Here is a 15808-nt window from a genome sequence, read left to right as displayed (position 1 = left end):
AGGCTGGAGTGCAATGGCATGATCTTGGCTCACGGCAACCTCTGCCTCCCAGGTTCAAGAGATTCTCCTGCCTCAACCTCCCAAGTAGCTGGGATTACAGTCATGCGCCACCAAGCCCAGCTAATTTTGTATTTTTAGTAATGACAGGGTTTCACCAGGTTGGTCAGAATGGTCTTGAACTCCTGACCTCAGGTGATCCACCTGCCTGGGCCTCCCAAAGTGCTGGGATTACAGGCGTGAACCACTGCACCCGGCCAATTTACATTGTCTTGCTAACTAAGGAGCAACATGGGACGGCATCCCCAGTGAGGCTGACCCTTATGTCATCCTTCTGAAGTTGCTAAGATACGTACTTTGAAAAGTTTCTAAAAGTTACACAATATGTAGTTTAAACTCTTTTGGTCCTATTAACGGTACATGTTTTTAAATTCCCTCCACTCTGCTGAAACAAAAGGCAGCCCACAGAAAAGCCTTTAAACCTTTGAAATCTTTTCCCAATCTGGACTGGCATAATATCCTAGAATCACAAATCTGTTCATCTACCCTAGTGATGGCCCATGCCACTATAACTAAAAACCTCTATCACTCAAGGAATGCACACTCTGGAGACTAGTGCATTGTACAAACACAAAGAATGGGGCTACAAATGCCATGAATTCACAAAGAATTTGGTTGAAAAACAGAGCACATCATCAGTGGTGAAGCAAGTGACGAGAAACGTAGAAACCAAGAGATTAAATTCTAAATCTGTTTCTGCTACTTTTTCATTATTTAAGACTAATAAAGCCATTTTGATACTGTCTATGTGAAACAGACATTTTCTAATAGCACTAGAGTTTTTCTCCTGAGCCAAAACACTCATGTACATAGGATACAACTTAACAAGCCAAGTAAGAGTGCCCAGAGTTTGAGTAGGCAGCCTTTACTGCCTATGTGTTGACAATCTCTGCCTCTGCTCTTGCCCTAAGGGCACTGCAATCATCATACCTGCCTAGTTAAGCATCTCTCTAGGGCCTTGCCCTTCAGAGGCAGGTAACTCAAACAGCAAGCCAGCTTTAAAGGTTACATTTTCTCACAATAAATCCTACTCACTTTTTCTTTTTCTTTTTGGCTAGGCAAAAAGAGGGATTTTTAAAAAATTGTTTCTTATTTTTTAACCTTTTTCTTCATTTAGTGGAGACATTAATTTTATAATATTGGACATGGGGTTGGCAATTTTTAATAAAGAAAATGGTTTTACACATCAATGGCAATAGATGGGTTAAAATATCATTTGTAATTCACTATCCATATCCTAAGATAAACCCAGGAATATACAGTACTTCTGTAGTGTCCAGCCATTACTTAGCAAGGGAAGAGAGAGGGAGGGAGGGAGGGAGGGAAGACTGATTCTGAGAAAAGTTTCATAGACCAATTCTTTTGTGGCTTGTTTCTCAGACTGTTCTCTCTGGTAAATACGACCTTGGGGGCCACATCTTTCTTCTGTTCTTCTATATATCACTGCTACAAGACCTCTAATCAAGCCCAGTTATTGATTACCCTGGGTTCACATAAGGCTTTTTGGTTAGTCAACCTTTCCTTTAACCTCTGCTCTTCAGACATCAGAATAATGTCTTCATTCATCTCTTGAACTTGCTTACATACCTGAATTATTTTCCCAGCTTTTCTCTTTCTGTATCTAACTACATTCCTGTGCACCTCCCATCCTCCTCATTTTCAGCTAAAATAGCTGTCTTGGCACGGTGAAGAAAAAGTAATCTTGCCAACTTCTCTGGCTGTTATTTACCTTTCTCCTTTTCTTAGCTTTCCACTGGCACTCTGTCCTCACATGCTCATATATATCCATAAAATTCACAATTGGATTACTAGAGAATGTAAATGACGGTAGCACTTTTAAATCAAGAAATGTGAGATTCAAAAGCTACAAACATTTTACACCACTCAACAGAGAGAATATGCTTTCCATGTTGCATGATGTGGCATAAATGTGCTTCTATTACCATAATAAACGATTTAAAAATTATTTTTTAAAAGTCTGCACATATGAATGTAATTAAAATGCTCTGTTGCATTGCAAATCTAAAGTAATTTAGGGAACAACCTTTGTTTCTTTGCTGAAAGACTAACATCCGTCTGTTATTAAAGTTATGCAGAGCAAAGAACTCAAATTCAATCCTAATGGTGGTTAAACTATGTACTCATTATTAAACAGTCTGAAGTTGAAATCAATTTAAACAATATAACAAACTTCTAGTAATTTTTCAACAAATAAGTTTATCTTGTTCTCCTTTTTTATCTACTGAGCTATCAGTTAAATGGGAAGAAGAAACAGTAAAGCTCTTTCCTTACCTTCATGGCTATTTGTATTGGACGGTCCATTGCTTCTGCTTCCTCCACTACTGCTTCTATTAAGTGAGCCCTTCCAATCTACCTTTCCCAGTCTCCTCAACCTCTTCTGTGGAATATCTCCATAACTATGTCACCACCAAACTTAAAGGCCTGATAGCAGCTTATTCTTTTCAATTTCTCTGTGGACGTCCATGGTGTTGTTTTACTCCCTAGTATTCTAAAAATGCTTTCTTCTCTTGGCTCCGAGATAAAGCACTGATTTTGGTTATCTCCCTTTTCTTTCGTAACTCTTTCTTGGCAAGTTCTTTTCAACCTCCATCCTAAATGTAGGCATTATTCTCTAAGATTTTATCTGCAATCTTCGTCTTCTACTCCAAAGACTTTTCTTTGAATTTACCTATTATCTTTTTGGCAACTTCCAAATATCTCTCCAGGTAAAACTTCTAACTACATGCTTAAAATCTTCACCCAGAGTAATCCAGAACTAAATCTAAACCCATCATTTTCACCCTGCTCTCCAACCTCAATAGCTCTAGGAAAGTAGGGTGTAGGCTGCAGGCGGCTCAAAGTATATCTATATTTCTATTAATATTTGCATTAGCATGATATGTTAATTACCTTGCTAAGTTTGGAAAATAATCCTTAAAAACCTACAATTCATTCATTAGCATTCTGTTTATATGATCCCAAGTGTAACACAAACACTTTAGTTCTCTTAATTTTTGATTTCCAAAAACTCTTTACTTATATTGATTATTATATTCCCCAGTCTCTTATATTTTGTCATTTGCCTATTTTTAACCACCGAACTGTCTATAATTCAATCACATTGCTACAAACTAGTTAAGGTACTCATCACATTTCATATGGAAGACAATATAGATACTTAGGCCAGGCATGGTGGCTCACGCCTGTAATCCCAGCACTTTGGGAGGCCGAGGCAGGCAGATCACTTGAGGCCAGGAGTTCAAGACCAGCCTGACAAACATGGTAAAACCTTGTCTCTACTAAAAACACAAAAATTAGCTGGGCATGGTGGTGTACTCCTGTTGTCCCAGCTACTAGGGAGGTTGAGGTTGGAGAATCACTTGAACCCGAGAGACGGAGGTTGCAGTGAGCACCACTGCACTCCAGCCTGGGCAACAGAGAGAGACAGTTGCAAAAAAAAAAAAAAAAAAAAAAAAAAGACTACTTAATTAGTCTTCAATCCCTACTCCTTCCTCTAATACATTCTCATCACTTTCTCCAGAATAAGTGGCAATTTGTGCCCATATTCCCTGTTATTACAGACTGATAATTCCTACTAAATGAATTCCATGATAGTAGGTTTTATTAAGTTACTATACTATTGAATCTGTATGGGAAAAGAACACAAGAGTATGGATAGAGTGGAATCTCGCAAACAATATGAGGTCATTCCTGGTAACAATCAACTTGAGAAAAGGCATTTCTTTCATTCTAGAAACAGGAATTAAGAGAGTGGTCCTTACGTAAACAGGCAAAAGGACATAACTTTTCTTGTACTATATTCAAGAGTCATAAAATCCAGACTGACTATCTTGGATGATGTGTATCAAATGACACTCAAAACATGGAAGCAGACCAAAATAGTGGAAATGAGGAGTCAAGGCAAAGCCCCTCACTTTCCATAGGTCTCTGTGTGGGATGGGCTAGGCCCTGTAGGCTGCATTAGCTAGAGGGAGATTAGAATCCTGTAGTACGCAAGCCAGTTTATTTAGACTTCTTATACCTTCCCTGTTTCTTCCTTAACAAATGTATTGATAAAAATATCAACTTTTCTCAATTGTGTTAAAGAAAATGAAGCATTCCCAACCCTGCCTCATGCTTGGGTATACCCAAAGTCTTCATAAATTTATAAATCATCATGCTAAAAACCAAGAAGTAGCATGGATTATGCAAAATAACTGATGCCAAACTACTGGCAACTGTTTCTTAGAGAAAATCAGTTGGAAGGTAAATGCATAACATATTTTTATTTTGGGTAAATTCTCTGTGGATACCATCGTGGGAAAGGAACAGGCATAAGAACTGGATATTAGTACAAGTGGGTAGATTTTAATTTGGTTTAAAAATTAAATTAAAAGGCTATTAATAATTAGATTGGTGTCAACCAGTAGGAGGTTTATGGTAGTTAGTTGCAGGCATTTCTTGTTCCTTTTTCAAAAATTCAATGACTTAAAAGCAGCTGTTTGAAGGTATACTTGTTAAATTTACAAATGACATAAAACCCAAAGGGACTGCGAATATGCTAGATGATAGAGTCAGGATTCAAAATTTTGTAATGGGTAGCAGTGCTGAACTGAAACCAAACAAAAATTAAATTCATCAGGGATAAATGAAAATCTTACAATGAGTTTTTTAAAAATCAATTATATAGGTCCGGGATTTGGGATAATCTAACTTGACTGCAGTTTGTGTTTATAAAAATAAAAGAAAAAAAGGAATGAGGTTTTTCGTTGACCACAGAGTCAACATGCATTCACAGCAAGATGCAATTACTATAAAAGCTAAAAAACTGTCATCAATAATTTAGGATGGGAACCTATACTTCAAAGATTTGACCTTTGAACCTACAATGTATAAGGCATTGTTCAATTGTATTATGCAAAGGTAAAACTTTATTTGAAGCATTAGGTTAAATAACATATGACATTTTAGAAGGGGCATTGACAAATTATAATAAATAAGAGAGGGAATAACCAACATTCTGGAGGAGTCAAGTAATCAAGAAATGGTTGACAAAGTATGCATAGGTACCCTAGAAAAGTACTTTAGAAAAGTAAACAAAATGGAAAGAGCTTCAAAATTTAAATTACTGTCATGAGGAAGAGATAAGTCTCAGATTCTGTATTGTCCCTCATGGTGGAACTGAGTGAGAGCTGACAGGAGGACAGATCTCAATTAAGTATGAAGAATTGAGATAAATAAATATATATATATATATATATATATATATATATATATATATATATTTTTTTTTTTTTTTTTGAGACAGGGTCTCACTCTGTCTCCCAGAGTGCAGTGGTGCAATTTTGGCTCACTGCAACCTCTGCCTCTTGGGTTCAGGCAATTCTTGTGCCTCAGCCTCATGAGTAGCTGAGATTGGTTACGGGTGCCTGTAATCCTGGGTCATTTTTTCTTTTTTTAAATATTTTTAGTAGAGACAGGGTTTCACCATGTTGGTCAGGCTGGTCTCAAATTCCTGACCTCAAATGATCCACCCGCCTGGGCCTCCCAAAGTGCTGGGATTACATGCATGAGCCACCGCATCCAGCCAAGTACGAAGAATATATTTTTAATGCAGCAGGAGCCCAGACAAAGTAAGGAATTCCATGTCATTGGACATTTACCTCTCAGGGGTATTATACAACGTACTGCTGCATTAGAAAAAGTGATTAAATTAGATGATCCTCTAAGGTTCCTTACAATAAACAAGATTTCATAATTCTATGAAACAAGCATTAGCCTAAATTATTTGAGAATCACAATTTCAAAGTTTTCTACCATATTCCAATCTGCTACTCATTCAGAGTATTAGTTTGCATGTTGTGGAAACAAAATTCCCAACTGCCTTAACATTACTAAGATAGTGTTTTGAGTTCATTTGCCAATCACAATGATTGGTCTCACTGAGCCATATATGCTTTAACTCAATCTCCCCAGGCACCAGAGGCACATTTGCAAAATATCTGGCTGGATTGAGAATTTCAGCTTATGACTGTGGAGTAGGGATTTTCTCATCTGAGCTAAGGGACAAAATCTGCCTCAATAAACCATGAGCAAAACAGGTAAACTTTATGCTTTACAACCTCCTCCCCACTACTGTATGATATGTATGCATGCATGGGGGATGCATATATATCTGAGTGTAAATATATATGCATGTATATGTATCTACACATACATATAAATATAAATACATATAAATGACATGACACAGTAATAGAATAAAAGTTAACAGAAAGAAGAGATAAGTGACCAACATAACCACATGATATAAAACACAGTGTTTGTAACTAAGACAAGCTACTAGCAGGTTTCCAAATTGAGAATTGAGAGGGAGGCCCTTGTTTCTTCAATGATGGGAAAAGGCAAGAAGAGCAGAAGGGGAAAGAGGAAAATAAAAGCTCAAGGCCCTGGTGGCAGACAATTAAATAGAGAAACTATAATAAGAGCTCCATGTAAGTATGATTTACTCCAACAAAACATTTTTTCATAATAATCATCTCATTATTTGGCCACAATTATAAATATTGGTCAAATAAAATCTCAAAAAATGGGAAGTTCACCTGGTGTGGGGTTATAGCACTACAAATCACCAGAAGCCAGTCAGAAGTTAATTGTGCATTGGCAAATTGCTTTTTGCTACTCATTAGTATTTGAAGATTAGTGCATTCAGTTCCATATCAGAGAGCCTGCAAAATACAAATAATGTCCATTTTCTTTCTCATTTTTTTGTTGTTCATGCTGCACATATTTGTCTTAATGAGTACATGGCTTTTTAAATGATAGCTGTAAAACAAAATAGCACTATTTGCATTTCAGAGTAATCAGTAATATCCAGCTTGAATTTTGTCCAGAACAAAAATGGTTCTAAAGAAAATCTGTCTCATGCTGATCAGTTCAAAATCTGAAATAACAGCTTTAAAAATCTGCTACAAAATGATAATGCTTCTTGCATGTGATATTAAAATTTTAGATAGACCTGGTTTAATATTATGAAGACAAAAATAAGCAATGTTAAACTTTTGAAAAGACTGCAATCTATACAAATTTGACTACATTTAATTATCACGTAGGAACTACTTAGCCCCTTACAATATGAACTTTGTCCTTTCCGCTTTATTAAAATTATTCTTGCAGCATCAGCAATATAACCTAGGCCAACAAATCAAATAACCTACTTCTAAATCCTTAATCCACTTGTTAAGTGTCTCCAAAACAAAGGAGAAAATTATCTTCCAAGGAGGAGCCAGCCAGCAGTGAACTTGTGCTGGCAGCTCCATTAAAGAGAAAAAGTTCCAAAAATCATCCCGGGAAGATGAGGGTAGATATTTCCTGGGGACAAGCGCATACCCCAAACTGACATTTTCCAACCCATGTCTTATACCCCAATAAAAACAAATTCGCAAAAGTTTTTTAAAACTTAGATTGCTGATTAACCCTTTCTTTCCTGAAATTTTCTCTTCCATAAGTTTTCTAAACACTGCTTCGGCATAAATGCCCCACCCAGCTTCTCTGATAACTCTTATTTCTATATTTAAATGAGGTATTCGCCGAAGTTCTTTCCTTATCTTTCTTCCTTTCTTATACTCTCTGCCCTAGTGATCTCTTTTAATCCCATCATTTTAATTATTATCTTTGTAGATATAGTTGTAAAAATAGGTAATTACTGATACCCATCCTTCTTCTAATTCTAGTACCATATGTTCATCTCCCTATTAAGCAACTCTAGCTATATACTCAATGTATACTTCAAACCAGAGAAGTTCAAAAATAATTTCTCCCCAAGCCAGGAACCTTTCTCTGAACCTACTGCTCTCCTCCTTTTAAAAAAGGCAAAAAATGCATCCCTATTCAGCAAGTTATTCAGGCTCAGAAATGTCTTTGATCATATCCTGGCCACATAAAAATATAAATTACTGTTGAGTCTTTCTTCCTAATGTCAGTTGCATCTACTCTGGTTTAGGTTCTTCTTTCATGGACTACTGCAGTAACCTAATAATAAGTGGGGTTCACCTTCAATTTTTACTCTATCCATTTTATTCACATCATGATGGTGATGATTCCTATCAATCATCACAAAACAACCTCTTGATAAAATTCCTCTGCTACTCAAAATTCTTCAATCCCCTCCCCTCAGCCTTCTAAATACAATTGAAAATCCTTAACATGGCATTCAAGGCCATTATGATATAGTCTCAAACTTCTTCCACCACAGGATTTCTCTCAGTACTATACACATATCCTATGCTTCAGCCAAGATGGACTACTTATTGCTCCTCAAATTCACTCTGTACTTTACTCTCTACCTTCTTTACCTTATATCTCAGTTTAATTGTTTTTTTCTACCTAGAATTCCAACCTCTTCTCTTCCTCCTATCATGCCTAGCCACCACAAGCCATACTAAGATCTTAATCTACTGGAATCTCATCAAGGGGATTATATCACCTCTCTGAAGCTTTACCTGGATCCCTAACTTGTCCTAACCTTCACTGAACCCCCGAGGTATGTCATAATCTATTTTTATTGTGAAGGATACTGACAAATTACAGCAAATAGTGAGAGGATAAGCAAATGGTTGATGAATCTTGGCCTTAAAAGAGTACTTAAAAACTTTCTATAACTATCCTACAGAATATGATCTATTAACACACCATGATCTTATTATAAAAACTAAATGTATAGCATATTATTGGTTGCAATCTGTAAAGTGCATCAAATGCTAAAATGGTTACCTACTTACAATCTTTATCTTGCAAAATACTACTATTGTCACATTAACTAAACTAGGACTGGAATGAGGATGTGGCAAGGAAGGCCTTTGTTAAAAACACACATTCTAGGCTGGGCGTGGTGGCTCATGCCTGTAATCCCAGCACTTTGGGAGGCCGAGGCAGGTGGATCACCTGAGGTCGGGAGTTCAAGACCAGCCTGACCAACATGGCAAAACCCCATCTCTACTAAAAATACAAAATTAGCTGGGGTGGTGGTGCATGCCTGTAATCCCAGCTACTCCGGAGGCTGAGGCAGGAGAATGGCTTGAACCTGGGAGACAGAGGTTGCGGTGAGCCAAGATCGTACCATTGCACTCCAGCCTGGGCAACAAGAGCAAAACTCCGTCTCAAAAAAACAAAGCAAAACAAAACAAAAACAACAACAACAACAACACATATACTCATGCCATCTTAGATACATATTTAGCACAGTGGTTCATGCCTGTAATCCCAGTACGTTGGGAGGCCGAGGCCAGCAGATCACTTGAGGTCAGGAGTTCGAGACTAAGTAGCCTGGCCAACATGTCAAAAATCCATCTCTACTAAAAATACAAAAATTACCCAGGCATGGTGGCACATGCCTGTAATCCCCACTCGGGAGGCTGAAACAAGAGAATCACTTGAACACAGGAGGCAGAGGATGTGGTGAGCCGAGATCACACCACTGCACTCCAGTCTGAGCAACAGAGCAAGAACCTGTCAAAAAAAAAAAAACAAAAAAAAAAACCAAAAAAAACTACCATTGACATTCTTCACAGAATTAGAAAAAACTACTTTAAATTTCATATGGAAACAAAAAAGAGCCCATATAGCTAAGACAATCCTAAGCAAAAAGAACAAAGCTGGAGGCATCATGCTACCTGACTTCAAACTATACTATAAGGCTACAGTAACCAAAACAGCATGGTACTGGTACCAAAGCAGACATATACACCAATGGAACAGAACACAGACCTCAGAAATAACAACACACATTTACAACGACATGATCTTTGACAAACCTGACAAAAACAAGCAATGGGGAAATGATTCCCTATTTAATAAATGGTGCTGGGAAACCTGGCTAGCCATATGCAGAAAACTAAAATTGGACCCCTTCCTTACACCTTATACAAAAATTAACTCAAGATGGATTAAAGACTTAAATGTGAAACCCAAAACCATAAAAACCCTAGAAGAAAACCTAGGCAATACCATTCAGGACATAGGCATGGGCAAAAATTTCATGACAAAACCACCAAAAGCAATGGCAACAAAAGCCAAAATGAACAAAGGGGATCTAATTAAACTAAAGAGCTTCTGCACAGCAAAAGAAACTAGCATCAGAGTGAACATGTAACCTACAGAACAGGAGAAAATTCTTGCAATCTACCCATTTGACAAAGGTCTAATATCCAGAATCTACAAGGAACTTAAGCACATTTACAAGAAAAAAAACAACCCCATCAAAAAGTAGGCAAAGAATACGAACAGACACTTTCTCAAAAGAAGACATTTATGCGGCCAACAAACATGTGAAAAAAAGCTCAACACCACTGATAATTAGAGAAATGCAAATCAAAACAACAGATGTTGGCGAGGCTATGGAGAAATAGGAATGCTTTTACACTGTTGGTGGGAATGTAAATTAGTTCAACCATTGTAAAAGACAGTGTGCTGATTCCTCAAGGATCTAGAACCAGAAATACCATTTGACCCAGCAATCCCAATACTGGGTGATATGGTTTGGCTCTGTGTCCCCACCTAAATCTCATCTTGAATTCTAGTCCCATAATTCCCATGTATTATGGGAGGGACCTGGTGGGAGATAATTTGAATCATGGGGGTGGTTTCCCCCATACTGTTCTCATGGTAGTGAATAAGTCTCACAAGATCTGTTGGTTTTATCAGGGGTTTTCCACTTTTGTATCTTTCTCATTTTCTCTTGCTGCTGCCATGTAGAAAGTGCCTGCAATGATTCTGAGGCCTCCCCAGCCATGTGGAACTCTAAGTTCAAATAAACCTCTTTTTCTTCCCAGTCTTGGGTATGTCTTTATCAGCAGCATGAAAATGTACTAATACACTAGGCATATACCCAAAGGAATATAAATCATTCTACCATAAAGACACATGCACACATATGTTTACTGAAGCACTATTTACAATAGCAAACAGAAGGAACCAAACCAAATGCCCATCGATGAGAGAATGGATAAAGAAAATGTGGTACATATACATCATGGAACACTATGCAGCCATAAAAAGAAATGAGATCATGACCTTTGCAGGGACATGGATGAAGCTGGAAGCCATCATCCTCAGCAAACTAACACAGGAACAGAAAATCAAACACCGCATGTTCTCATTCATAAGTGGGAGCTGAACAATGAGAACTCATGGACACAGGGAGGGGAACATCACACACGGGCTTGTTGGGGAGGTGAGGGGAGGGAACCTAGATGATGGGTTAATAGGTGCAGCAAACCACCATGGCACATGTATACCTATGTAACAAACCTGCATGTTCTGCACATATATCCCGGAACTTAAAGTAATTAAAAAAAAAAGCACACTCAGAGTACAGGATCACAGCCTCGCATTGAACCAATGAACATGTAACACATGCACATTAGTAATCCCATTACCACCACTAACACCAATTTACAAGTTATATGCTAAATACTGGTTAATCTAAAGCATAGGATGGTTGTCTTAGTATTTTTGTGCTGCTACTACAGTATACCACAGACTGGGTAATTTGTAAACAACAGAAAATCATTTCTCACACTTTTGGAAGCTGGGATGTCAAAGATCAAGGCACCGGCAGACTGTACATCTAGTGAGGGCTACCCTGCTTCCAAGAAATGGTGGCTTACTGCTGTGTGCTATGGAAGGAATGAAATCTGTGTCCTCGCATGGCAGAAGAGTGGAAGAAAATGAACCCACTCCCTCAAACCATTTTATAAGTTCTAATCCCATGCTTAACGGCTCTGCCCTCAGGACCTAATCGCCTCCTAAAGGCCTCACCTCTTAATACTATCACATTGACGATTACATTTCAACACATGAATTTTGGGGAACATTCAGACCATACCAGTTGTAAAATAAGCACGAAAAGAAATATAGACCTGTCCAACCTGTCCAACACGGTGAAACCTCGTCTCTACTAAAAATACAAAAATTAGCCAGGCATGATGGTGGGCGCCTGTAATCCTAGCTACTCAGAAGGCTGAGGCAGGAGAATTGCTTGAACTCGGGAGGTGGAGCTTGCAGTGAGCTGAGATTGTACCACCGCACTCCAGCCTGGGCAACAGAGAGAGACTCTGTCTCAAAAAAAAAAAGAGAAATATAGACTTGTCACAGGTTCAGTATTGCTTCATCATTGTCTTGGAAAGCTAGGAGTATACTAGTCTTTAAAAATTAGTAATAATAACCATCAATATCAAAACAATTATCTTTTTTTCCATATCTTAAAACGCTAATACCGTTTTCTATTTTCTGTGCACCATTCTCTGAGAAAGCCCCAAATGTATCTAGATTTTTTTGGAGATAGGGTCTTGTTCTATCACCCAGGCTGGAGCACAGTGGTGTGATCACAGCTCACTGCAGCCTTGACCTCCAGGGCTCAAGTGATCCTCCTGCATCAGCATTCCCCCCAAGGCTCCCCATCCCCAGCAGCTGGGATTATAGAGATTAAAGGCACACACCACCACAACTGGCTAACTTTTCTTGTATTTTTGTAGAAACAGTGTTTTGTCATGTTGCCCAGGCTCATCTTGAACTCCTGGGATCAAGTGATCCACTCTCCTTGGTCTCCCAAAGTGCTGGGATTACAGAGGCAAACCACTGTGCCTGGCCCATATCTAGATTTTTTAATTAAATCAGGTTGATAACTCTGCAGTACAGATAAATACCACTTTATTGATATTAATAGAAAACTAGAGCACAGAGTGTGTATGTCACTGGTTAAGGTAAGAAAATGCATCAAGGTTTTCTTATTCCCTATCTAGTGCTTTATTCAATAGACCAGGAAGAAAAGCCAATTAGCAGGTATTTCTTTTCTTTTTTTTTTTTTTAAGTAGGCTTTTCAGAGCTATAACAAAAAAGAGACGTAGAAAAAATTAACAAATTTTGAAATAAAACTACAAGGGAAAATTATAGATTCTACATGAATTAAAAAATGCAGTAATGAAGGAAAAAGGAAGACCTTATGGGAGGGAGAGATGAAAGAAGGGAAGGAAAACTGGAAAAGAAAATGGGGTGACACTGAAGACTTTCATACAGGTGTTTTGTTCTGAGTATAATTCAGAAGTCAGGTAAGTCAGTAAGTTTGGTGAGGAAATTGAAATCAGCAAAGTATAAAGAAATTCAAATGTACAAGTCCAAAAAGTGGACAGAACACTGGAAGGTGAAGAAAACTAGGGTCCAATCCTATATAAACCACTTTTTTTGCTATGTGCTATTTGACTAATTATTGAAATTGTAGGACCTCAGTTTCCTCATTGGTAAAATGAGATTAGAAAAGATAGCATCTCAAGCTTATTCCAGAACAGTATATGATATATGATTCTAATAGACAAGGTCACACCCAGCTGGGTGAAGGACAGGAAACTACTCAAAACCTATAGAGATAACTATACAGTAGGCCCTCCACCCTCCATATCCATGGGTTCTACATCTATAAATTCAACCAACCACGAATCAAAAATATTGGGAAAAAAATTGGATGGTTGTGTCTGTACTGAACACATGTACAGGCTATTTTTCTTGTCATTATTCCCTAAACAATAAAGTACAACAACTCTTTACATAGTATTGACATTGTAATAGGTATTATAAGTAGTTTAGAAATGATTTAAAGTATATGGGAGGATGTGCATAGGTTATATGCAAATACTATACCATTTTAAATAAAGAACTTGAGCATCTATGAATTTTGGAATCTGCAGAGGTCTTAAAACCAATCCTTCGGCCAGGCATGGTGGCTCACGCCTGTAATCCCAGCACTTTGGGAGGCTGAGGTGGGCGGATCACGAGGTCAGGAGATCGAGACCATCCTGGCCGACACGGTGAAACCCCAACTCTACTAAAAATACAAAAAATTAGCCGGGCGTGGTGGCAGGCACCTGTAGTCCCAGGCTGAGGCAGGAGAATGGCGTGAACCCGGGAGGCGGAGCTTGCAGTGAGCCGAGATCTCGCCACTGCACTCCAGCCTGGGTGACAAAGCAAGACTCTGTCTCAAAAAACAAAACAAAACAAACAAAAAAACACCAATCCTTCATGGATACTGAGGGACAACTGTATTTGACAGTGCCGGATACGAAGAAATAGATGAAATCTAGAATCAAAGTTTGCTTTTATTCAACTAATCAAATTTATCACATTAATCACTAATAGAAACATTTCTATAGTATAATACATGCTTTTTAAAAAGGGCATAAGAGAAAGAGTAAAGATATAATAATAAAAGAGGGCAAAGAATGAAGAAAGGTGAAAAACCAATAAACTACTCATCATTGTTCAATGTTATCTGTAACTAAGGCATTTGATGGCCATTCCTAAGAACAATGTTTTGAGAGTAAGAGCCTCTTTCTTGATGCTGAATGGTAGAAGTAGCTAAAGAAAAGACTTCTCACTTTTATTTTCATTCTCTAATCCAGAGATTCCCAACTTTACCCTGCAATTCTGTAAGTCTTGGAGCACAGGCAATTCATAGGACAACATAATAACATACAAAAACTTGAACGCACTCCATTTGGTGACATCTTCTGAATATACCTGTGAAGGATAACTCTACCAATTGTTCTATAAAGTAGATAAATGATTTACAAATAAACACTGAGGAAGATATGTTGTCAGTTCATTTACATAGTCATCATATACCTGAAAAGTAACTGACTTTTCACATATCATTCGTCTGTAAAAATATTTTAAGCTCAGTTGGCACTAATCTTTGCAGTCTTGTCAAATGCTTAAAATGAATTTACCAGAGCAAGTAGCATCTGGCTAAACTAATCACAGGCAGTTGTCAGCTATTTTACTGTAAATCGTCAGTAGAAATGACCAAGGGTTGGGGGGAAGTTTAAAAAGGCAGCAATTCCAACACAACCAGTACTTTAATACAAAGATAGTAATTAATCTCCAAACAGGCTGGCATTAATGTTACAAATAATATAATTTGCCATTCAGGCCCCATTCTGCCATTCTCGCAGCTAGCAGAATCAAAAGGCAGCTGAGATATTTTACTAACAGAGAATGGAAAAATGCAGTCCTTTGAGAAATTTTTAGTTGTTCATAAATTTCTTAAAACCAGGGTTCAGAAAACTTTTTACATTTTTTCTTCTTTTTATTCAATTGGTCAAATAACACTTTATATTTTCCTATAATGTAAGGCAGTACAGAACTATGGCACCACCTATCGTGACATTACATAAGTGCTGATATCAGATGACAGCCTATGAGATATTGGAGGAGCAGAATGGAGGATTTAGTGTTCGAGAAAATGTTAATGATTATTTTCTTCGATGGTTCCTTCTGAGACCATAACGCTATAAAAGGTTTTTGCAAAACAGAAGCCTCAAACCTGTTGTAACTATTTTCCTAATCTATTGGAAATAGGTTCATAAGGCAGTGTGCACATGACTGTCTTAGCTAGCAGTACGGGCATTAACAACATTCTTTCATCCAAATGGCCAAAAACTGTGATTATGTTAATTATAATCCACTGGCTAGACATTATCGGAGTATTCAAAACAAATTCCTCTCTCCCTCCATCTCTTCCTTCCTTATAGAAATGCATGCTAGTATCGCAGACATAGCATATCGTTACCAGACGTAACTGATATAGTCCTAAGTTACTATCCTCTAAGGGGAGAACAGCCCTAAGATGATGTCTACAAATGTCAGGTCAAACTGGTTCAGATATTTCTTCCTAATAAATGTTTAAAGAGGTTGTTCTAAT

The 15808-nt window shown here is 37.7% G+C and overlaps 1 protein-coding gene across 7 annotated transcripts in view; it reads right to left on the bottom strand.

Moving 5' to 3' along the window:
* The window catches only part of DIAPH2 (diaphanous related formin 2), a 905937-nt gene that overhangs the window by 395728 nt on the left and 494401 nt on the right, over positions 1–15808 (bottom strand). The window lies entirely within an intron of this gene.

Source organism: Pongo abelii, chromosome X (genome assembly GCF_028885655.2).
Source record: "Pongo abelii isolate AG06213 chromosome X, NHGRI_mPonAbe1-v2.0_pri, whole genome shotgun sequence".
NCBI classification, from domain to species: Eukaryota; Metazoa; Chordata; class Mammalia; order Primates; family Hominidae; genus Pongo; species Pongo abelii.
This window is presented reverse-complemented; position numbering and strand designations above follow the sequence as displayed.